At 40.5% G+C, this 26,109-nt stretch overlaps 1 protein-coding gene across 1 annotated transcript in view; it reads left to right on the forward strand.

The window, feature by feature from the left end:
* The first annotated feature begins 3,595 nt into the window (after positions 1-3,595).
* Positions 3,596-26,109, forward strand: part of LOC126426493 (F-box/LRR-repeat protein 7-like) — a 49,971-nt gene continuing 27,457 nt past the window's right edge. The window contains exon 1 of the mRNA XM_050088402.1: positions 3,596-3,751. The gene's annotated coding sequence lies outside the window, so the exon portion shown is untranslated. The remainder of the gene's footprint in view (positions 3,752-26,109) is intronic.

Consider the following 26,109-nt stretch of genomic DNA (forward strand, 5'->3'; position numbering starts at 1 on the left):
CTGCTTTTCGACTGTTTCTAGCTTGTAGTGGAAATATATTGTTCACATGCATGTAGTACAGTGTGTCGTATTACATTATTACGTCCATATCAGAGTAATAACAGTGAAACTTCTATACTTCAGCTCTTGGACGCTTTTTACCAGAAGCACAAAAGGATCACACCTATGGAGATTATCCCTTTCTCAATTTTTGTAACAGATCGTACAGATACGCTAGCTTACTAGGCAGCGAGAAGATAAACTTGCTATACTTTCCTGCCTTGATTCTTAATGACATGATTTTATAATATTCCTTGCTTCCTTATTAACTACCCCCTGTCCCTTCTTGCGATCTGAAAACATCGCGGAGGCATATGGTGTAATTCCAGCGGCCAATGGCTCATCAGTTACTGAAGTATACATTTTTCTTGACAGAAGAAAAACAAAACTATGCAGGTATAAATAACAGAAAAGTATAACGTTGTAACGAAGAAAGCTGGAGCGTTTAAATGGCGAAAAACGAAGCACTACACAATGGCAATAAAATTCAGTACACAGTAAGGCAAAATTTAGCGTATGGGAAATACTACCACTGCTGATATGCGCCGTTCCGATGTGAGCACATGGCCGGGCTACTTTTCCGCTCCCCGCCTCAAATTTCCCACGGTGCTAGCGAGGCAAGCGCGACGCGTGGCGCGAGAAACTGTGCCTCAACCACAACGCCGCGCGACCTGGCGCAGGCGCGTGTCGCGTCCCAGTCGCGTCGCGTCGCAGTTTCCGCGGTCCCATTTGACCTGTGAAGCTACCAAAACGGGCGCTGCGCTGCGTCGCGCCACACGCGCTATACGCGTCTCTATTTGCGCCTAGCCTAACAGGTTCAAATGGGACCGCGGCGCAAATTGCGACGCGACGCGACTGGGACGCGACACGCGTCTGCGCCATGTCGCGCGGCGTTGTGGTTGAGGCACAGTTTCTCGCGCCGCGCGTCGCGCTTGCCTCGCTAGCACCGTGGGAAATTTGAGGCGGGGAGCGGAAAAATAGCCCGGCCATGTGCTCACATCGGAACGGCGCATATCAGCAGTGGTAGTATTTCCCATACGCTAAATTTTGCCTTACTGTGTACTGAATTTTATTGCCATTGGGTAGTGTTTCGTTTTTCGCCATTTAAACGCTCCAGCTTTCTTCGTTACCACGTTATACTTTTCTGTTATTTATACCTGCATAGTTTTGTTTTTCTTCTGTCAAGAAAAATGTATACTTCAGTAACTGATGAGCCATTGGCCGCTGGAATTACACCATATGCCTCCGCGACGTTTTCAGATCGCAAGAAGGGACAGGGGGTAGTTAATAAGGAAGCAAGGAATACTACAAAATCATGTGATTAAGAATCGAGGCAGGAAAGTAAAACAAGTTTATCTTCTCGCTGCCTAGTATGCTGGCGCATCTGTATGATCTGGTACAAAAATTTAGAAAGGAATAATCTCCACAGATGTGAGCCCTTTGTGCTTGTGGTAAAAAGCGTCCAAGATCTGAAGTATGGAAGTCTCACTGTGATTATTCTGATATGGACGTAATAATGTAATACGACACACTGTACTACAAGCATGTGATCATCACATTTCCACTGCCAGCTAGAAACAGTCGTAAAGCAGTCACAAATAACAATGTTTTAATCGGTTCGCCGTGATGAGAAAGAGCAGTTCAATTGTTCCATGCACATTATCAGGATTAATAAAATAATTATACGACAGGCTACACAAATGAAGAAAATGGTCGGTATTATTACGAAAGTAGGAATATCCTAAAAGAGTGTTATGATTCGATATATTTATTTTTTTGAAATGTTCTGCTGACAGAGACAGATCTACTTTCATGACAATGTTTTTCGAACTCCAACTCACAAGGCACACATGGCTAGCTTGTGCATTCCTGTCGCACACATTATCCTCCGCTGCTGACAATACACTGACCATTGTGTTGTGCGACAGATCAAGTGTTTATTTTTCTCAATAACAACTATTTTATTCGCGATCACACATTGTCAGTTTGGCAAGCCATAGGTGAGTAACCAGTATCTGGCATGTGCCTATCATTCCAATTGAAGGAACGCTCGTCATTGTTTTAATACTGCTCTGATCAAGAGAAGGAATAAAATCCTTTGGTAAGTTTCCATTCCAGCCGCTCAGTGTTAAAAATACGATGGGTTACAGGGATTCCACCAAAATTCCAACAGAATTGGCAATCTATTTTTGTGTGAGTTGTTAACCTTTCCTCATTCGAAGAAGCATCACCGTTTATGAGTAACAGCCACATTTCTCTTGGTGACTGGTTTAATTGTTCTTCCTTTGTCGCAGTGTAATTTGCTAAACTCATCTCACAGCAGCTACTGAGACAGAATTCCGAAACGGAGTGCCTCATTAAACAAGTAATTGGCAATCACAGAGCTCAATAGCTTACGAAAAACCTCATAGTGTCGGTTTGCAGTAACATAAAAGAAGAAATTTCATATTTATTTTCATACTAGGAAGCTCTTGTTTCGCTAGCTGTAGATAACTCTTAAAAAATTACAGTCACTGGAGTGAAATAAATAAAAAGGGAAGTATAAGTACTGATATTTCGCCATAGGTAAGAAAATTCCCTGTGTTTAAGAATTGGCAAAACAGTCTCCTCCTTGTGTGCCATAATTCGCCAAACTTTCGTTTCGATGTCTCGAGCGGTTTAGGAGATATGAGAGATGTTGCGAGTATTTCATTCTCGCGGGCGTGAGATCGAAAGTGAGCGCGCTACATAGGATCCATTTGCTCGAGATCGGAGGCAGATAGATACCTCCTACCAAGTCTAAACAAAAATTCAGCATGTTAGCTAAATTTCATACGCAGCAACATATGGTGTAATACGCACCAAACGCAAACTGATAGCGTCCCCTAATTTTCGTTACAGACTTTTTGAGTTTTGAGTAGTGTCTTACTAAAGTCATCACAATAATAATGGTCATTAGCGAGGTGATGGGCACTTCGCCACGAAGCTGACATATAGCGCTACAAGTAAGGCAAAAATCATATATTTTCAGAGAATAGTTTCTGTAAAATCGTTTGAGAAAGATAACTGGTTGCGCGCGCTTCGGTTGTGTCAGCGCAGAGCGTCGCCAGTCGGCGCGTCCGAAGAATGGTTTACGCGTCGCAATATGCGCCGGATCCGCGCGATTCGTGTGGCATGTGCGTGTCGCGCTGTAGTATCGAGTCACGTCACACGTGCTATACATTTCTCAATTTGCGCCTAGACACATCTTCCGGAAGACGATACCGCTTTTCGCTGTCATGTTTACGTCTGGGCCCACGGCGGATTTGTTAGCCCATTTAAATATGGCGCCTGGAAAACAGCTGTTTAAGTTGTCTATCTTTTTGGTTTTTTTATTTGGTGTGACTTTTGGTATGAAACCTGTACAGTGTTTTGGAATTTTACAGAATAATCTTACATTTATCTAAAGATATCATAATTAGCTTTAAAATTAATATATTTCGATGAAGGAGCTTTGCTTTGCCACAGAATACATTTGCTAGTGTGATGTGTGGCGTGATCTCTGAATACGTTTGTTTATGAGTTGTTTGTGAATGTGAATAGTGAATACTGAATATTAGGCACTGGACAAGAACATTGGTACACCGTGTTGTTGGAATGTGAATGCCCTGTTTCTATTTAATTTCTCACTTGTCCAAAATATAGACACGGGAATATTGAAGGAATTCCAGTCAGGTTGTAATTAAACGTAGTGGTAAGTTCTATATTTCATTTGTTTTCCTTTTTGTATGCCAGTGGTATAATCAGTTACGTTGGTAAAAAAAAAGGTTGTCATCACTGAAATTCTTGAGTTTTCCATTTGAAGTATTTTTCTAGGACTTAAAAAAGGATTTTTTTTCTTTCACGAAATTTTGTTGGTGTCCTAGTCACATGTGTAGTTTGAGTTAGCGGTTGAGGAGGTCCACAAGTAAGGAAGCGGAGTTTTTTATATTATGCTTTGCTTTAATGCGTTATAATTGAGAAGTGGCTCAGAATAAATAAATCCCTTATACCACGGGCTGGCAGTTTTTGAGATATTACATGTAGTAGTAGTAGTAGTAGTAGTAGTAGTTCATTTCGAACCACTATTCCCAAAGTACAACCTCTGTTACTGAATTTAGGACACCGTATCCTTATATTATGTTATTATTGTAGGCACAAGGTATTACGTATTAATGACCGCCTCGCATATATTGTAGTTGATGTAGGATGTATTTATATACTCGCCGGTTAGTTGTGCGTTATGCAATACTTGTTTCCTGCATTTACTACGCAGTTTCTTATTTGTAACTCAAAATGTTTGTGTGGATCAAACGTAGACTTGATCTGTGATTCAAATGTTGATGTTCCGTTTAAAATTTTAGTGCAAAGAAACATACCAAAATAAACACGTTTGAAACATTACTGCGGTTACAACGAAACGACATGTATCCATGCCGTACAGTTATTACAGATACAGTTAAATAAATTTTAGCATTACTGAGACATTTGAGATAAAATCCAGCACCTCGCAGGGGATGTAGTCTGTCTATAATTTATTGGTCAGTTTCGATGATGAGTTTCCGCCTTGATATTGGGAGGCCGTTTTTAGAGCATTGACAACAAGGTGCTGCTGCCATAATCTTGGCAAAAAGGATAATGTGATGATTTATATCAATATTGCAATAGTATTCAGAAACGATTATATTGAAATTTATTTTCTGACGTGACTTGTTGTTTGACATTTTAGGCGTTTTGTCACGAAATCACTAAGCGCGAAATGCGCCAAGAGGTTTAAATTGCAAGAGCTAAGAAAAGTCGCTTAATCTTGCTTCAGTTCTGTATGTCTCAGAAATTGATGTCCTTTAGAAAAGGCACAGTGTACCAGAAATACTTTTGATGTTAAAAGTTACAGAATGACGACTTACCAAAAGCACTGCTTCCATTTGAGATTATGGAAGATCAGTTTGCATTGTAGTAATGATGTGTGACCGATTTTCAAAATATGAGGAATTGATGTACATGACCAACAAAAAACTAACAATGGTTTGTTGTTGTCTTCAGTCTGAAGACTGCTTTGATGCTGCCCTCCATGCGAGCCTATATTGTGCAAGCCACATCTCTGCATAACTACTTCAACCTAAATCAGTTTTCAACCCACTGAGGTTCAACGGAAGCATCCGATTCCACCCGTCTGCTTTGACCCATGGCATAAGGGTGTTAGCGTCGGTTGTGTTTGTAGATCTCGTCTTGTTGTTATTTGATGTACCTATGTAAGCTTAAGCATTTTTCTGTAGCTCCACATTTCGAAAGCTTCTATCTTTTTCTTTGCTTGATTTTCTTGTCAACGGAAGTGTCAGATTCCACCCTTCTGCTTTGACCTGTTAATTACCATGTTGTTAAATTGACTGAGATAAACTATATCCTAGGTGGAATCAATGAGTAAATGGTAAAGGAATGTGAGAAATTGTAGTAACATGTTACCAGTAAGTGTATTTCATCACATAATGTTTGGCTTTGCATTGGCGAAAAACTTCCACATTTGCCCTTACATTTTCAAACTATTTAACATATTTATGATTGTATTACATGACACAAATTCTGTTTGTATAACCCATGTTACAGTGATATGATGGAATACTATATTTACTATTATGTAAATGGGGAGTAATAGTAAAGGCAACCTAGCATTTTTGGCATAAGGGAAGTGTCTGATTCCACCCATCTGCTTTGCCTCATGATGTCACCATGGTGGAAATGCCTACTTCCAGTTTCTACAAAATGGCAACAGCTGTCACTACATATGCGTGCCAACTATTGTGAACAAAAATAAAAAAAGACAAAAAAGGCCTCACTCAAGCAATTAAATAAAACTAATGGGAAAACTGCGGGAAATAGGGGGTTTAGGGCGGAAACAAGCTAAGTATATAACAAAACGAAACACTGCGACATCCCAAAACAAATGTTATCAACAAAAAGGTCAACTTACAACATAACGCTAGTCACAAAACCAACAGTAATTGCACACTTCACTTGTCCTACACAGCTCATACAAAGCCCAAGGTACCAAAAAGCAACATCTGCTATTCTAAAAAGCAGAATCAGACATTTTCGTTGACCTACATAGCTCAAAGGAAGCCCTCCAAGCCAACACCTACCACTTTGAAAAGTGGCATCGGACATTTCCCTTGACCTGTATAGCTGATATGCAGCTCTAGATACCTACTGGTGAAGCATTAATAAAAAAATCACAATCACAAACTTCACACAGTTGCATAACTCACAAAACACCGCCTCCATATTTACAAGATCGATTAAAACAACCAGAATACCATAAATATAGAACAGACAAACCATCACGACTACTATAGAATAAAGCCATCACACCACACACACACACACACACACACACACACACACACACATGAACATCAGAGTAGTCAGACCTAACAAAAACGTCAAACACACAAAAAAGGGAAAAAAGCAACAACTCATGGTAAACAAAGCAGACACTTTCAGATCTATGTTACAGCACTGTCTGCCCTGACTTATATAAACCCACGTTACCCCATTGGTAACCAGTACCCCACATTAAACTCGATACATCAACTTCCACTAACAGAACATGCCATCAGATAAAACAATGCAACATCTACAAACACAAATCAACTCAAAAACATGGCACCATAGTTAAGTCACACACCGCAACGCCATTAAATCGTAAGTCAAAGCAGACAGGTGGAATCGGATGCTCCCAGTGACCCGCATTTTGTTAGGAATCCCCCCTGAGTACAGTGTCTGCTAAAAATCTAACACTTTTGTCATTCTACTGCTGTTTGGAGAGAAACCAAGGCAGATGTAATACCCATTATAGCCGTACAATCCATGACAATGCAGTTGTAGCTCTGAAATGCATTGGACAGCAATTAAAAAATACAGATTTGTCACAGATGACAGAACATTATTCACCCTTGAACGGGCATGCCGATTTTTGTAACGCAAGCAGGCAGGTGGCGTAATTTATATGTGTGCAAAGAATAGCTGTCTTTGTTACTAAGGTAAACATTTATGAGCAAAATGACAGTTTCATCTTAGTTTAATTAAACAACAGTAAAATAAACTTATAAGAGCTAAATAACTGTTTATGAAACAGTAATGAAATAAACCTTCAGTGTATCACTCTGTTGCCACGTACAAGTGTTGCCTGAGAGTGTAATAGCCCCCCCTCCCCCAGGCATTAAACAGCATGCTTGCATCTGCCAAACGCTTAATCGATTACTGATTATCTCTCAGACAGTTGCCTCATTGTGGGATTGTGCTGCTAGCTTGGAATCTGGGTTATTTTCTTGCATGGATTCTAAATTTTTTTCTCAGTCAGCTCACTGTTTACTTTGTATTACTGCTACTCACGTAGATGTATGACAACACAACTTCTCACTGTCAGCTGGAGCAGTAACGAAGGAGTAGGTATGGGCTTCCAGTTGTAAAACAACAGTGGAACAGTACAAGATAATATTATTTGTGGTTGGTGCACTTTATACGTGGACACATCGACTCGAGAGTTAATAGTACGTAACTTGTGGTTCTGCTAGTTATTGGTACTTGGTATTGTGGGCTTCATTTGAGGAATATAGGTCAAATGAACCTTGGGGTATTGGTTTTCATGCTTGTGTTTGTGAGGGGGATTGTAACATTATTTGAGCTGTATATATCAACTTAAATATTATATTCAAATTATATGTTTTTTAAAAATATGTTTTGTTTGGTATATTCTCAAGGATGGCAGTTATAAGAGTCGAGGGGCCATGAAAGGGAAGCACTGGTTGAGAAGGGAGTGAGACAGGGTTGTAGCCTGTCCCCGATGTTATTCAATCTGTATATTGAGCAAGCAGTAAAGGAAACAAAAGAAAAATTCTGAGTAGGAATTAAAATCCATGGAGAAGAAATAGAAACTTTGAGGTTCGCCGACGACATTATAATTCGTTCAGAGACAGCAAAGGACCTGGAAGAGCAGCTGAATGGAGTGGACAGTGTCTTGAAAGGAGGGTATAGGATGAACATCAGCAAAAGCAAAACGAGGATAATGGAATGTAGTCGAATTAAATTGGGTGATGCTACGGGAATTATGTTAGGAAATAAAGACACTTACAGTAGTAAATGAGTTTTGCTATTTGCGGAGCAAAATAACTGATGTGGTCGAAGTAGAGAGGATATAAAATGTAGATTTGCAATGGCAAGGAAAGCGTTTCTGAAGAAGAGAAATTTGTTAACATCGAGTATGGATTTAAGTGTCAGGAAGTCGTTTCTGAAAGTATTTGCATGGAGTGTAGCCATGTATGGAAGTGAAACATGAACGATAAATAGTTTGCACAAGAAGAGAATAGAAGCTTTCAAAATGTGGTGCTACAGAAGAATGCCGAAGATTAGATGGGTAGATCACATAACTAATGAGGATGTATTGAATAGAATTGGGGAGAAGAGGAGCTTGTGGCACAACTTGACTAGAAGAAGGAATCAGTTGGTAGGACATGTTCTGAGCCATAAAGGGATTACCAATTTAGTATTGGAGGGCAGCGTGGAGGATAAAAATCGTAGAGGGAGACCAAGCGATGAATGCACTAAACAGATTCAGGAGGATATAGGTTGCAGTAGGTACTGGGAGATGAAGAAGCTTGCACAGGATAGAGTAGCATGGAGAGCTGCGTCAAACCAGTCTCAGGACTGAAGACCACAACAACAACATTCTCGAGGATTCCCTGTGTGTTATTTTTCTGTTTCATTTGAGGGGTGTCTGCTATCATATCATTAGTCAAACCATGCAGGCATAATTGGAAATTTCCATATTGCCATCCACTTTTCACTTACATTGCGGCTACACTCCAGACAAGCTTCCTAACACACAAAATTGTATTAAAAGTTAACATAAACCTCTTTTTCAAAAATGTTTTTCTTGCTATTGCCAGTCTGCATTTTATATCCTGTCTCTTTCAGCCATCAACAGCTTTTTTATGGCCCAAATAGCAAAATTCACCTGCTACTTCTAGTATCTCATTACTTCATATGAGTATTGGAAAATACACACTGGAATAATGGCAATATTCTAAAAATGATAGATTGCTACTCGCCATGTAGTGGAGATGTTAAGTCATGTGTAGGCACAACAAACTGTCAAACGAGTAAGTTTTCAGACAAAAAGGTCTTCGTCGGAATTGGACACCACTCACTTGCTCACGTGAACACAACTCTCACACACATAGCCGCAGTCTCCGGTTGCCAGGGACTGTAGTCATATGTGTGGGCGGGTGTGTTTGTTTTGTTTAATTGTGATGAAGGCATTTTTGGCCCAAAGCTTACTTGTTTGGCAGTCTTTTTGTTGTGTCTATCTGTGACTCAACATCTTCGCTATTGGCGAGCAGCAATCTATCCTTTCAATAATATTGTCCTTATATGAGTATTTAGAAATAAAATTAACTGATCACTGAAATGTTACTCTTTAACTGTAGCATACAGGGATTCACGGACAGATTCTCAGGCATGCAGGTGGCGGATGGGGGGAGAAGAGATCAGCTTGGGAAGATCAGAACAGTTTCTTACTTTCTCCTTGTCTGTTCCCTTCATCAAACATAATTTGCTGCCACTCCCACTTTTAATTTACTACAGTTACCTAGGTTTTAATAAGAATAACATACATAAATTGTTTTAATATAGTACTAATAAGAACTTTCTTACTTTAATGCTTAACAACGTAGGAAAAGATAGATTTCTAGTAAAAAAGACACTTACCATGAAATTTTAGCCACAGCCTTCATCAGAAAGGAGAAAGGCAAACATTACTGCCAACTCCGGCAGCTGGGGCCAGAATGCCACTATCGTGTGGATTGAAAGCAGCAATCTGGAGGGGAAGTGGAAGTGATAGCAGCATCTGGATAAGGAGAGAGAGGAGCGCTGTCTGACAGAGGGTGCAGGGACTAGAATGCCAACAGATGCAGGGCCATGAATTTGTGGGGCAGGGAGGTGGGGAAAACAGTGTGAAAAAGGAGAGGAGTGTGAAAAGATGGGTGGGTGTGTAGGCAGATGGCTACAGTAGAGGGTGGGAGACGAGAATGGAGGTGATAGAACAGAGACGGAGGAAACTGTTAGGTGGAGGGTATGGAAACAGTATGTTACTGTAGATTGAGGCTGGGATAATTACAGGAGCAGATGGCTCGGGTAGTAAGCAGCCATTGAAATCGGACGCATTGTGTCCAGCTGCGTGTTGTGCCACAGGGTGGTCTACTGAGCCCTTGACCGCAGTTTGATGGTGGTCGTTAATCCTAGTGGATAGCTGATTGTCATATCAATATACAAAGCTGTGCAATGGTTGCAGCAGAACTGGTAAATGACGCAGCTGTTTTCACAGGTGGCCCTACCCCTGATGGGATAGGGTAAGCCTGTAACAGGACTGGAAAAGGAAGTGCTTGGTGGGTGTTTTGGCCAGGTCTTGCAGGTGGGCATGATTGCGACAGGTTGTGGAAATCAGGAAATTTCAAATTTGTCAAGGAAATTGGGGAAATACCAGGGAAATTTGGAAAAAAACTGGAAAGATCTTGTTTTTCTCTCTGTAGATGATATGGTTTTTTACTGAGGTGTCAGCATCGTCACTAGCTGGGTGCAGCTGAGTACGTTCGCTGCTTCCCTACTACTTCAGTAATACTGCTTTTCCCCTTCCTAACATCACCCTTAACTTGCAGTCAGTGCTGCCACCATTTCTTGCCTCTAGCCTAGTAGCTGCCAGTGAGAGGCAGGAAGGCATGAGGAGTGGTTTCTCTGGACCTGATTCTCAGAGACTGTAGATGCAGCAGCCGCAGACGGCGGTCATGTGTGCACGAGTTGTGTCTGAGTGATTGTGTGAATGTGTGAGTGCACTCTTGTTTTCTTACTAAAGCTATGGCCAAAAATTTAGTTGTGAGAGTGTGATTGTCTTTTCTACATGCCTATCTGCAGCTCAGCATTCACCTTTATGGTGAGTTGCTACCTGTCCTCATTATTATTGATTCTCAGAGAATTTGAACAACTTACCTATTGTGTGGATTGATCACTGTGGTGTCATTTCATCGACATGCTGTCTGTGGCTTGTGAGTAGCTGACCACTCGATTGGATTTCCGCAACGGGCTAAAACCGCTGGCTGCTTCTGTGGTTATCTGTAATGGTTTGGGCATGCCAATCTGAAGTCATTCGGTTCTCACTAATGTGCAGGCCCTGCCCATGTGCCTAGTCTCACCATTCAGCCCGCAGGCTGGATCTGTTTGTGTATGGCGTAATGCAGCGGATTTTCGTGGTTTATCCATGGACCCAGGAGTGCAGTACTCCTCAGCAGGCCAGAGGCCATGGGCAATGGATTTCAGCAATTGGGATTGTTTCACCGCAAGTTCATTGTGCAGTGTGGTGTTTTATAGACATTTTATTTGCTCTTGTACATTATGGCTCTTCAAAAATAGTTTATATGTCACAAAGTATGGACAAAAAGAAGAAAATTGTGTCAGTAGTTGGCGGTTTGTACGCTGTGTGCTCATATATTTCTCAAAAGAGAAATCACAAAATACCGATAAAATAGTAATAGATATAACACAGTGGGTAATAACCGACAATAATAAACATAGTAGAATCAACATTTTATTTGCAGCCACCTACAGTGTTTGTTTACACAATTCTTCCCCCTTTTAAACACTCTTTTCTGAGGTTATTTTTGAAATCGGTGAAGGGATTTTAAATCTGCTGTGCGACTCCAATGAAATGCGTATTTTTGTCACCAAATGTGTTTCATTTTATTGAAATTAAATAACATCAGTGGTCTTGATGAGACTCATACCTTTTTTCTTACTGTCTCCCTCTAAAAACGGTTCATTACAAAAGATGTTGATGTTAGTACGTAAGAATTTTTCTCACATCAGGAAACACCATCTGCTTGCAAGTTTTTTAGATTTTTCCTCATTTGTCCTAATGTTTCTTGTACCGCAGCTGCAAAGACAGTTTCTCAACTTATGCCTGAACTTACCCTTGAGATCTCAAAATTTGTCAGGGAAAAATGCTAAAACTTGACTGGAAGGCAGGGAAATATTAGGGAATTTCACTTGGGGAAACTTGTGGCAACCATGGCAGGCCTTCCACAGGAATATGATACTTGTGACAAGGGGTTGGGGTTGGGATTGGGAGTGGCATAGAGATGAACTAGGATGTTGTGTAGATTGGGTGAGTGATGAAACACCACTTTAGGAGGTGTGGAAAGGATCTCTGGTAGGATGTACCTCATTTCAGTGCTCAGTGATGGGTAATGAAAGTCCTGGCAAACGATGTGATATTATAGTTGTTCCAGTCTGGGGTGGTTTCGATTGACTGGGGGCACTATTTTATGGCTGGTCATTGGGGGAGGTGGGAGGATTCGGGGTGTGAAGGGAAATAACACGAGAGACCTGTTTGCGGACTAGGTCTCTGAGTAGAACTTGTCTGTGAAGGCATCGGTGAAACCCTTAGCGTACTTAGCAAGAGAGTTCTTGTCACTGCAGGTACCCCATACCCAGGTGGCCAAGGTGGGAGAAATTTTTAATGTGAAAGGGACGACAGCTGTTGAAATGCAGGTACTTTTTGTGTTTGGTGAGTTTAATGTTGTGTGTACAGAGCCATCAGAGAGGTGGTGGTCAATATGTAAGAAAGTGGCATGATGGATTGAGAACAGGTGAAGCGGATGGGGGAGAAGGTGTTGAGATAGTGAAGAAATGGAGACTGGATGTCTTGGCCCTGCATCCAGATCATGAAGATATCGTCTTAATGCTTAATGTGTTGCTTTAGCATAACTTAAAGAATAGAAAGTGTGCAACGACCACTACCAGTGTTTGACGTAGCATTACAGTTATAAACTCAGGCTCTACAGATTATGGCTATGAGGTCATGTAAATGTGAGGAATGCTGCCTCTTTCAGTTGTTTCTGCCTGTTGTCAGGAAAATAAAGTTGTTGTTGGCCCCCCCCCCCCCCCCCCCCCCCGCTTTCATTACTCAACTTCCTGTTGCTTGTTGGTTCTGTCTATGGACTTGAGAATTGCGATCAAGTTGTTGTTGACAGAAAGCATAGCCAACCTGTGAAGGAGTGCCTTTACAATGCTGGAATACCCTCACCAGCTCTTCAGACTGCAATCCCATCTGTGTGGATAGCCTTTAAGTGAGCAACTGAAAAGTGTCCTGTGTTGAACATAGCTTGTAATTTACTGCAATTCGTGCCTGTTTTAGACTGAGTTTGTGCTATGTTATATTCTATAAATTATCCAAGAACCTGGGAAATTAATATACGTAAAAATGAAAATTCTTTTGGGTAAAATGCACTTAGGTTGTCGGTGGCACCTGTGTCGTGAACTGATTTTGGCACTTTGTTGACATAGGTTGTTGTCAGTTGAAGGACAGTATGCTGTACCCAGTGAGAATAGCTGGATCTAATGACTTACTTTGGCAGAAGATATGGGTTGATTACATTTGTTTTTAATATTGAAAGCACTAGAATACTTTTATTGACCTAGTTATTGTGATTTGTTACCTTGGTTACTGGTGTTCACCAGGCTTGCCATAAGTCCTGGAAATGAGGGACTTTTAAATGTATTGGAACTTCGAAAAGAAAAAAACGGGAAATACTTCATTTTAGTCTCGGTAGATGAAATGGTTTGTTTGCTGAATGCCTCTCATCGTCGCTGGCTGGGTGCACCTCAGTCTATGTGCCGCTTCCCTACTCTCTCATTCTTACTGCTTCTCCCCTTCCCACCACTCCCCTCAGCTGGCAGCCAGTGCTGCCACCATTTCTTGCCACTAGCCTAGCGGCTGCCAACGAGAGGCAGTGGGAAGTGGTTTGTTTGGCTCTGATTCTCAAGAGACTGTTGATGCTGCAGCCGGAGACGGCAGTCACGTGTACGTGAGTTGTGCACGAGTGATTGTGTGAACGTGTGTGCGCTCTCGTTTTCTGACAAAGGCTGTACCCAAAACATTGCTGTTTTTAACGTGGGGTTTAAGAGAGCAGATCTAAGAACTTGTCTAGACCCTTTTAAAGCTGAAGATGTCATACAGTGTCTGAAAAGTCATTGTGGCTTAGAAAGTCCTTCATCTGAATCACTTTATTATGTTTATTACAGATTTTGAATTGTTGTTATTGTTGTGGTCTTCAGTCCAGAGACTGGTTTGATGCAGCTCTCCATGCTACTCTATCCTGTGCAAGTTTCTTCATCTCCCAGTACCTACTGCATCCTACATCCTTCTGAATCTGATTTTCAATTAATGAACAATATTCAGATCTAAAATACAGTCCAGCACAGCTCATTTAGGTGAAAGAGGTGGTGATGTCATGTTACACAAAGACTTAAGTACAAACTTGTATAGGCTTTTGTAGCCTCTTGTTTGCCTGAGAATGTCAGCCAATTGTACTAGTGAAACAGCAGAAAAATCATTGAACATACATTGTTTGTAGATCCCAAGATGGAAGCAGAGATGCAATGTGTCAAGAGTTAATTCCACATCTTTTTAATTTATCAACATAAGTCACTATTTTCCCCAAGACAATTTGTTTTCTAATTACATAATTTAATAAAAAACAAGTAAAAGTATTAAGTAGGGGACCCAGATATGTACAACAACCCAGAAACCTACTCCAACCCCCAGTCTCCTAGGGATTGTAAAGTCAAGATTTGATAATTGCAGGATGCCCGAAGTCACTTTAGCAGTCATTCTTCCTGCTCATCTTACACAGGTGAAATAGGAAGAAACCATAATAAGGGGTACAATGATGATGATGTTCTGCCAGTCCCTTCCCAGTGGTTTTCAGATCACAGATGAAGATGTAACAGTTCTTTTTGTTTAAACAGTCATTGGGATGACATCAATTTAACTTTAGGCACAGGAGAAAGAATGAAAACTGGTTGGCGTTTGGCTGGGGATGGGCAAAAAATATCATTGTATCAGAATATCAATATCTCTGCAGAATAGTATTGATATATATCGTCAATATGTAAATTATTGACATATCGATTGATCAATATTTAATACTGAATATCAGAAGCAATAATTTTATTGTCGATCTTTTCTCGATTGGTTGGCACTATAGTTCTCGTCGGCAGTTTTAAAGTCCACCCAGCAATTACCAATCTTTGCAGTCTGACAGTAAATGTCTTACTATGGGCTTAATTTGATTTCATATTCAGTACTACGAGGGTGGTTTGAAAAATTCTTGGATCGTAATAGAAAAGAAGTACTTACATCACTGAAACTTTTTTATTTTTCAGTGTAGTCTCCTTGTAGATTAATGCACTTGGCCCATCAATGTTTCAGTGCCATGATCCCATTTCGACAATGAGTTACCTCCAGGCCTGCAAAATAGTTGTCAACTCCGGCTATCAATTCTTTGTTTGAATTGAACCTTTGTCTACCAAGACAAATTTTCAGTTTTGGGAAGAGATGGAAGTCTGACAGACCCATATGAGGTAAATAAAGCGTGTGTGGCAACAATTCTTACCTTAGTTCATGTAATTTTGCCATGGTGAAGGCACATTTGTGCGGGTGCACATTGTCTTGATGGAAGATGACTTTCTTGTTTGCTAAATCTGGCCTTTTTTCGCATATCTTTTTTTGCAATTTGTCCAGGATGTTAGCATGGCATTCTCCAGTAATTGTCTGTCCAGTGGGGAGATAATCTACAAACAGAATCCCCTTCACATTCCAGAACACTGATGCCACGACCTTTCCCGCCAATGGAATTGTCTTTGCTTTCTTTGGTGGGAGAGAATCAGCATTTTTCCACTGCTTTGACTGTTGTTGTGTGTCTGTGGTATAGTAGTGCACCCAAGTTTCATCTGTGGTCACAACTGGTGCAAAAAATCGTGTTTGTTTCTCCTAAAATGTGCCAAACATTGTTCCAATATGTCCATTCTCGTACAGGTTTGATCCAGCATCACGAGTCGAGACACCTGTCTCACAGGTAATGTTTTCATTTCTAATTCTTCAGTTAAAATGCTGACAGGCATGAGCAATTTCACGCACTTTCAATCCGGCAATCCTCCGTGATTGTTTTGTGAACTTTTGCAATGATTTCTGGAGTAGTGACACACTTTGGATGACCGCTATGCGGATCATCATCTGAGCTCTCCTGACCAAATTTAAATTCATTTGGGCACTTGCCAACAGCTGAATATGAAGGAGCAGTGTGTTTTGGAAATCAGCACGAATGTCCTTTGCTTTCATGCCTTTCTTTACGAAGCACTTAATCATTACTCGAATCTCAATTTTTTTCATCTTCGCAAATCACTACACGGGAACAACAGCAGAGTTAAGTCACCACCACAGCTCTCTTCCAAGAGCACTGATGTGGCATGCGTTTACAGGCAACAGTCCAGTGAATATCATGTGAACAACTCGTTGAGTTAGCACTGACTTCTTGTGACAATTCCGAGAACTTTACAAACCACCCTCGTACAAATGAGTACCAGTTCTGAATATGAACATGAATGTATCTGTACTCCATATCCGTGATAGCTTGTTACTTCCACGTGTCATTTCTACCATTGCATACGATAGGTAGAAGGCACAAAATGCACGCATTTGGTGACAGCACTGTGTGAGAATCGTGGAAATTACCGTACCCTGCTCACAAATACAGGACAGAATGTGCACTTGTCTTACCCCCTGAGTGCCTGCATAAAGAAAAGATAGATGCGCTGTAAAAGTAAACTACACTTGGCACAAAGATCACACATGCACTGGTGTGTAATGAAAAATGGACTTTGTTGTCTGAAATGTTCAGTCGTCATTTCACTTCTGTTTTGTCAGAAAGTGTTCAAAAATACATAGTATGCCAAGCCTCTTCTGTTTTATCTAAAATAGTGGCATCCTTAGCAATCTTGCTTTTACCAAATCGCAGAAGAAAGCTGGTACGGGGGAACGAGTTCTTTTAATGTCTCTCTGTGATGATTATTGTTTTTATTAATTTTTTTGTAAATAAGTGATGTTTTTTTGTACAATGTGTGTCTTTTTGTGGTTAATGTTGGATGTAGTAAAATATTTATCAATTTTTAAATGTTTGTTGATCATTTCTGTGACTTCAATCAGTATTTTAAAATTCCTGTAAATATTTATCGACAGATATATCAAAATATCAATATTTTTGCCTCAGTTATACCGAAACCTTTTATAAATATCAAGAGAGTATATGTGGACATTTTTAAAAATCGCCTCTCCCTGCTTTTGGCTGAATTTGTTAACGAGTTGACTGTGCTGGCTGTACATGCAGTCCCAGTAATGCAGTTCAGCAGGTAGACCACGGTGAGGTGTTGTGTCAGCCAGGGTGTACAGAGGGAGCGAGAGGCGGGAAGCAGGAGGAGGGGTCAGGACTCTGAGGGAGGCAGTGGGTACACGGGATAGGCACTGCGACACACGGGCACCAGAGGAGGTGAGTTTGTGCAGCTCGTGCCGACGGTACTGTAAAGGGGTAGGGATGACAGGGGAGAGAGAGAGAGAGAGAGAGAGAGAGAGAGAGAGAGAGAGAGAGAGAGAGAGAGATGTTGGTTGGAGGGTGTGGGCGCCGTGGACTGGCAGAGATTGAGGCAGAGTGGATTACGGGAGCAAAAGATCTGTTACAATTATATGTACCATCTGTGTAGTCCAGAAAAGTTAGTGCTGGAATGGAGGGGTGGGGGTCCAGATGTCACGGGATGTGAACCAGGCACTGAACTTGCGTGTGTGCTCGGCTCCATTTTGTGCCCCTGAGTGGTACTTTCTGTTCTCGGCTATAGTTTACGGGTGCCAAAGACCTTGTCTTCGTGTGCCCTCAAAACCGTACCGTCGTAATCGACAGTTGCAATTTGGCGACAGCCATTTGTTCCTGTGGATACCTTATCACTGGTCGTAGCCACATAAAATGCTGTTTAGGAGTTGCAAACAGAGCTGGTGTATCTACATCCACTTATATACTCCACAAGCTCCACCATACAGTGCATGGCAGAGAGTGCCCTGTACCACTACTAGCCTCTGCACGAGCCATAATTTCTTGTATCTTATCTTTTGTGATCCTTACGCAGAATGTATGGTGCCAGCAGCAGAATCAACTTCAGATGACAGTCCTCTAAATTTTCTAAATAGTGTTCCTCAAAAATAATGTTGCGTGTCACTTTCCCTCCGAGGATTCCCATTTGAGTTCCCGAAACATCTCCGTACGTTTGAACTTACCTGCAACAAATCTAGCAGCCTGCGTCGGACTTGCTTTGATGTCTTCCTTTAATCCGACCAGGCGTCGATTCCAAACACGTGAGTAGTACTGGAGAATGGGTTGTACTAGTGTACTATATGCGCTGTCCTTTACAGGTGAACCACATTTTCCTAAAATTCTCCAAATAAACAGAGGCCTACCAATTGCCTTTGCTACTACAATCCGTATGTCGTCATTCCGTATCCTATCATTTTGCAACATTACACACAGATATTTAATTGACGAGACTGTCGAGCAGCATACTGCTAATGCTGTATTAGAACATTAGGTGTTTGTTTTTCGTACTCATTTCCATTAACTTTTTCTACATTTGGAGCTAGCAGTCTTTCATCGCATCAACTAGAAATTTTGTCAAGTCATCCCGTGTTGTCCTACAGTCGATCAGTGACGACAGCTTCCGTATCTACGGCAACGTCTGCAAACAACCACAGATTGCTGCTCACCCTGTCTACCACATCATTTTTGTGTATAGAAAATAATAGTAGTACCATCACGCTTCTCTGACAGTATCTTAGTCTCAGATTAACACTCGCCATTGAGGATGACGTACTGGGTTTTAGTACTTAAGAAGCCTTCAAACCACTCGCATATCTGGGAACCTATTCTGTATGATCGTACCCTCATTACAGTCTGCAGTGGGGTACTGTGTCTAACACTTTTCAGAAGTATATGAATATGAAATCTGCCTGCTGAATTTTATCCGTAGTTTACAGGTTATCATGTGAGAAAAGGGCAAACTGAGTTTCACTCGAGTGATGCTTTTTAAAGCTATGCCGATTCGTAGACAGGAGCTTTTCTGTCTCCAGGAAATTTATTATATTCAAACTGAGAATATGTTTAAGAATTCTGCAGCAAACCAATGTAGGGGGTAGTGGTCTGTAATTTTATGGGTACATTCTTTTACCCTTTTTATATACAGGAGTCACCTGTCACTTTTTTTTTCCAGTCTCGTGGGACTTTGTACTGGGTGAGAGAGTCTGTAATCTCAGAAAGGGGCCAGTGGTGTAGAGTACTCTTTGTAAAACCAGGTTGGAATTCCATCCAGAGGTGGTAACTTACTTTTTCAACTCTTTCAGTTGCTTCTCTACACTAAGGATACCTATTACTGTGTTGTCAACACGGGTGTCTGTGTGATTGTCAGATGACAGTATGGTTGTATGATTCTCTTGCGTAAACGATTTCTTAAACGTGAAATTTAAAACCTTATCTTTCCTTTTGCTTTCTTCTACTGCCAGACGAGACTGCCCAAGTGACAGGGTACACGCCTTGCAGCCACTTAGCTATTTCGCAGAGGACCAGAATTTTCTCAGGTTCCCAGCAAGATCTTTTGCCCAGGTACAAAGGTGATAGTTGTAAGCTTTGCGCATTGAACTTTTTATGAATGCACGAACTTTAATATCGTGAGCCTGTCATTTGCATATTTTCTTTTCCGAATTTCGTAACTAAACTACTACAGGTGTTTACCATCTGTAACCCACTTGCTTGGCAGATACTTAACCAGTGCACGATTAACATTCCATTTAAACTTTGCCCATAATTCCTCTGTGTCCATAATACTAAAACTAAATGACGAGTCATTCCGTGTCAAGTGCCCTAGTTTAGAATGTGCGCCCAGTTCAGCCATCTTCAATTTTGATGAAATTTATACAGTATGTACCTCGGAGACGTGCATGAACTTCTGCAATGTTTCAGGTTCACATGTAACTTGGTTGAGGTACTGGAGCCATTTTTGTGAAGACCACTTTTTTGCAGACCGAAAGGTCACGAAGAAAACTTCAAGTTCGACGTGTCACTGTTTCTAATCTTGCTTCTCGGCATAGTGGTACATTATTTTGTGCTCGACACCTAAATGATGCAAGTAAAGTTCAGAAAGGAATGCTTTTGACATAATCTCAGTTCACAGTGGCAACAAATCGTGTCGTGACAAATTTGTCCCATATTTTTTCCCGAGGGCATGCAGCTTTACTGTATGATTACATGATGATGGCGTCCTCTTGGGTAAAATATTCCGGAGGTAAAATAATCCCCCATTCGGATCTCCGGGCGGGGACTACTCAAGAGGATGTCGTTACCAGGAGAAAGAAAACTGGCGTTCTACGGATCGGAGCGTGGAATGTCAGATCCCTTAATCGGGCAGGTAGGTTAGGAAATTTGAAAATGGAAATGGATAGGTTGAAGTTAGATATTGTGGGAATTAGTGAAGTTCGGTGGCAGGAGGAACAAGACTTCTGGTCAGGTGACTACAGGGTTATAAACACAAAATCAAATAGGGGTAATGCAGGAGTAGGTTTAATAATGAATAGGAAAATAGGAATGCGGGTAAGCTACTACAAACAGCATAGTGAACGCATTATTGTGGCCAAGATAGATACGAAGCCCACACCTACTACAGTAGTACAAGTTTATATGCCAACTAGCTCTGCAGATGACGAAGAAATTGAAGAAATGTATGATGAAATAAAAGAAATTATTCAGATTGTGAAGGGAGACGAAAATTTAATAGTCATGGGTGACTGGAATTCGAGTGTAGGAAAAGGGAGAGAAGGAAACATAGTAGGTGAATATGGATTGGGGGACAGAAATGAAAGAGGAAGCCGCCTGGTAGAATTTTGCACAGAGCACAACATAATCATAACTAACACTTGGTTTAAGAATCATGAAAGAAGGTTGTATACATGGAAGAACCCTGGAGATACTAAAAGGTATCAGATAGATTATATAATGGTAAGACAGAGATTTAGGAACCAGGTTTTAAATTGTAAGACATTTCCAGGGGCAGATGTGGACTCTGACCACAATCTATTGGCTATGACCTGTAGATTAAAACTGAAGAAACTGCAAAAAGGTGGGAATTTAAGGAGATGGGACCTGGATAAACTGAAAGAACCAGAGGTTGTACAGAGATTCAGGGAGAGCATAAGGGAGCAATTGACAGGAATGGGGGAAATAAATACAGTAGAAGAAGAATGGGTAGCTTTGAGGGATGAAGTAGTGAAGGCAGCAGAGGATCAAGTAGGTAAAAAGACGAGGGCTAGTAGAAATCCTTGGGTAACAGAAGAAATATTGAATTTAATTGATGAAAGGAGAAAATATAAAAATGCAGTAAGTGAAACAGGCAAAAAGGAATACAAACTTCTCAAAAATGAGATCGACAGGAAGTGCAAAATGGCTAAGCAGGGATGGCTAGAGGACAAATGTAAGGATGTAGAGGCCTATCTCACTAGGGGTAAGATAGATACCGCCTACAGGAAAATTAAAGAGACCTTTGGAGATAAGAGAACGACTTGTATGAATATCAAGAGCTCAGATGGAAACCCAGTTCTAAGCAAAGAAGGGAAAGCAGAAAGGTGGAAGGAGTATATAGAGGGTCTATACAAGGGCGATGTACTTGAGGACAATATTATGGAAATGGAAGAGGATGTAGATGAAGATGAAATGGGAGATATGATACTGCGTGAAGAGTTTGACAGAGCACTGAAAGACCTGAGTCGAAACAAAGCCCCCGGAGTAGACAATATTCCATTGGAACTACTGACGGCCGTGGGAGAGCCAGTCATGACAAAACTCTACCATCTGGTGAGGAAGATGTATGAGACAGGCGAAATACCCTCAGACTTCAAAAAGAATATAATAATTCCAATCCCAAAGAAAGCAGGTGTTGACAGATGTGAAAATTACCGAACTATCAGCTTAATAAGTCACAGCTGCAAAATACTAACACGAATTCTTTACAGACGAATGGAAAAACTAGTAGAAGCCAACCTCGGGGAAGATCAGTTTGGATTCCGTAGAAACACTGGAACACGTGAGGCAATACTGACCTCACGACTTGTCTTAGAAGAAAGATTAAGGAAAGGCAAACCTACGTTTCTAGCATTTGTAGACTTAGAGAAAGCTTTTGACAATGTTGACTGGAATACTCTCTTTCAAATTCTAAAGGTGGCAGGGGTAAGATACAGGGAGCGAAAGGCTATTTACAATTTGCACAGAAACCAGATGGCAGTTATAAGAATCGAGGGACATGAAAGGGAAGCAGTGGTTGGGAAGGGAGTAAGACAGGGTTGTAGCCTCTCCCCGATGTTGTTCAATCTGTATATTGAGCAAGCAGTAAAGGAAACAAAAGAAAAATTCGGAGTAGGTATTAAAATTCATGGAGAAGAAATAAAAACTTTGAGGTTCGCCGATGACATTGTAATTCTGTCAGAGACAGCAAAGGACTTGGAAGAGCAGTTGAATGGAATGGACAGTGTCTTGAAAGGAGGATATAAGATGAACATCAACAAAAGCAAAACAAGGATAATGGAATGTAGCCTAATTAAGTCGGGTGATGCTGAGGGAATCAGATTAGGAAATGAGGCACTTAAAGTAGTAAAGGAGTTTTGCTATTTGGGGAGCAAAATAACTGATGATGGTCGAAGTAGAGAGGATATAAAATGTAGGCTGGCAATGGCAAGGAAAGCGTTTCTGAAGAAGAGAAATTTGTTAACATCCAGTATTGATTTAAGTGTCAGGAAGTCATTTCTGAAAGTATTTGTATGGAGTGTAGCCATGTATGGAAGTGAAACATGGACGATAAATAGTTTGGACAAGAAGAGAATAGAAGCTTTCGAAATGTGGTGCTACAGAAGAATGCTGAAGATTAGATGGGTAGATCACATAACTAATGAGGAAGTGTTGAATAGGATTGGGGAGAAGAGAAGTTTGTGGCACAACTTGACCAGAAGAAGGGATCGGTTGGTAGGACATGTTCTGAGGCATCAAGGGATCACCAATTTAGTATTGGAGGGCAGCGTGGAGGGTAAAAATCGTAGAGGGAGACCAAGAGATGAATACACTAAGCAGATTCAGAAGGATGTAGGTTGCAGTAGGTACTGGGAGATGAAAAAGCTTGCACAGGATAGAGTAGCATGGAGAGCTGCATCAAACCAGTCTCAGGACTGAAGACCACAACAACAACAACATTTTAACAAGAGCATAAATAATGAGGAAAGGGCACTATGGACCTGGTCTGTCACCAAACTATTGTCTGTCTGGCTGTTAGGTATTTCACAAATTAGGGCCTAGTTTGCATGTTTAATTACTGTGCTACCATCCTGTGAATATACCACATTATACCAGTGTTCAAAGTCGCGTGCCTCAGAATGGGTACCCCACTCTATTACATTCATTAATAACAGTCAGTTGAATGCATTTCATTCTATTAGGTATCCGTATTTCCTTTTTCTGTTTCTTTAGGTAAGGTGCGAAAATTTGTCCTAGAAAATGAAATTTTGTTGATTAAGTATTCATTGTTTAAATATTCATTCTGCTGTTTATGTGGTGATTAATAAAAATTTAAACCTGTTTATGATAGGTTCATTGCTACATTTAATTGTACTAAAAACTGATCCACAACTCTTTTTGTGAATACTAATTGAATGAAAATTAAAGCATTAACAGCCCTCATTCGCAAAAATTAAGTCTTTTGGCCTGGTTTCAGCACTATTGTGAGTGCCTTCACCAGAAGTAAATCATTCAAACTGGTCTATAACATAAGTACAATAATTATGGGAAATTTTTTTTTTATGTAAGTGTAAATACTGACTAACAGTGTCCGCCTCAATAGGTGAGTGGTCAGTGCAGCAGTCTGTCACGCCAAGGGGCCCGGGTTTTATTCCCAGCTGGGTCGGGTATTTTCTCCACTCAGGGATTTGGTGTTGTGTTGTCCTCATTATCATTTCATCGTCGTCAGTGGAAGGCAATGGGAAACCACCACTGGAACCCCTTCCCTAGACATTCGTGCGGTGGACTTCTGTGACGAGGCTTCCCCCATGACAAGACCTGCCGTAAGGCAGAACACGATGTTACTGACTAACAGTACAACAAAGAAACATTACTTACAAGTCATGTGTAAAATAAATATCAAGCGATAAATCTTTAGTCACAAAATTTTGAAAAAGAATACACGTAAGGCAAGCCACTATGGGCTGCTCACACGTGTCAAGCCACAGGTAGCAACAGACTGAGACACCTATGTTGGCAATTGCGGACAGATGAACATTACACCAAGAGTGCCATCTAGTAGCCGTAAATATAAACTGGCTACTTTACATTCAAAATATAGACAGATGAATATTATGATGAACATTATTTAGTACAAGAAGTAAAAGGCAATATTTTATCTGATAGCAGCAGACACGGTAACGTTTTGTATAGATAAGAGCTTAGAAGTACAGTTTTCACGTCATTATAGAATTACAAAGGAGGCTGAATGACTCAGCGTGTAGAAACATGATAAAACATGAAATGCAGCCAATAGAACCCATTTAATAAACAAAAAATTACGAGTCGACGTAGAAAGAAAAAACATTTCGGTAACTGCATGAGGGAACACAAAATCATTTCATGTTATATCGTTTTTCTACATGCTGAGTCATTCAGCCCCCTTTGTGAGTCTATAATGGCATTTTCAGCCTTTAAACTGTACTTCTAAGCTCTTATGTAGACAAAATGTTACCATGTCTGCTGCTGTCAGATAAAGTGTTGCCTTTTACTTCATGTACTAAATAATGTTCATCATAGTATTTATCTGTCTATATTTTGAATGTTCAGTAGCCAGTTCGTATTTGCAGTTACTTGATGGCACTCTCGGTGTAATTTTCACCTGCCCCCAATTGCTAACGTGGGCGTCTGTCTAATGCTACCTGTAACTTGACATGTGTGAGGAGACTGTAGCGGCTTGCCTTGCATCTGTTCTACTTCAAAAATTTTGTGACTAAAGGTGTATTGCTTGATATTTATTTTATATGTGACATGTAAGTACTGTTTCTTTCTTGTACTGTTAGTCAGTACTTACACTTATATAAAAAAATCCCATAATTTTTGAACTTAAGTTATAGGCCAGTTTGAATGTTTTACTTCTGATGAAGGCACTCATAGTAGTCCCGAAACCAGGTCAAAAGACTTAATTTTAGCGGCCGAGGGCTGTTATTGCTTCAATTTTACTTTGTAAACAGTCCTTGACCACACAGCCATGTTTTAAACTCTACTGATTGAATGCTTATTAATTTTATTTCTTTCCTTTATTTAGGACTTGACAGTTTGATGTTAGCATCTAAAGCTCATCAAGCTGTTATTAAATTGGAGAAACGAGATAAAGTAAATGCATGCAAATATAGAAATGATGATTCCCCGTACCATCTAATGACTTACAGTGCTTTAAAAGGACTGAAAACTGTAAAGGAACTATCATTAGAACTACAAAAATTGCTTACTTGATGGAGTGGTTTAGGCACTATTCAAAATGTGTAGCTATGCTTCCATTGTGAAGCTTTACTTCAACAAAGGTTTGAATTTTTGCAAAGATCATGCTGCAGCTCTTTTGGTAAGAAAAACCATACTGGACGAAAAAGTGGAAACAGCAGACCATTTAAAAAGGATAACTGCATCTGATATTAAACCAGGCCAAAAAATGTGCCCAACCATAGAAAAGAGTTTGATACAACGAATATGCTCAAATGGAAGTTACACCTCAATCAGATGAAGATGATGAGACTAATGTTCCTCACAATTTGATTGCAGGCTTAACAGTGTTGGAATATCACCATTAAAATTCCAGTGAGTTGATGGAAGGGATACAAAAGGCTATGCAAAGCAAAAAATACAAAAAATGGAAGTTGCTATTATTAAGAAAATTGTAGCATTGAACTGGAGCAACCATGCAGCCAGCTGATCCAAGAATTGAAAGAGAAAATACATGTATCAAATCATATAAGAAAATTCAAATTTTGACCTTAGCTCCCCAAAGCTGGTATATCAAAAAGACTATGGAGGTACTTTGTATTCCAGA

The sequence above is a fragment of the Schistocerca serialis genome, chromosome 11, assembly GCF_023864345.2.
Source record: "Schistocerca serialis cubense isolate TAMUIC-IGC-003099 chromosome 11, iqSchSeri2.2, whole genome shotgun sequence".
NCBI classification, from domain to species: Eukaryota; Metazoa; Arthropoda; class Insecta; order Orthoptera; family Acrididae; genus Schistocerca; species Schistocerca serialis.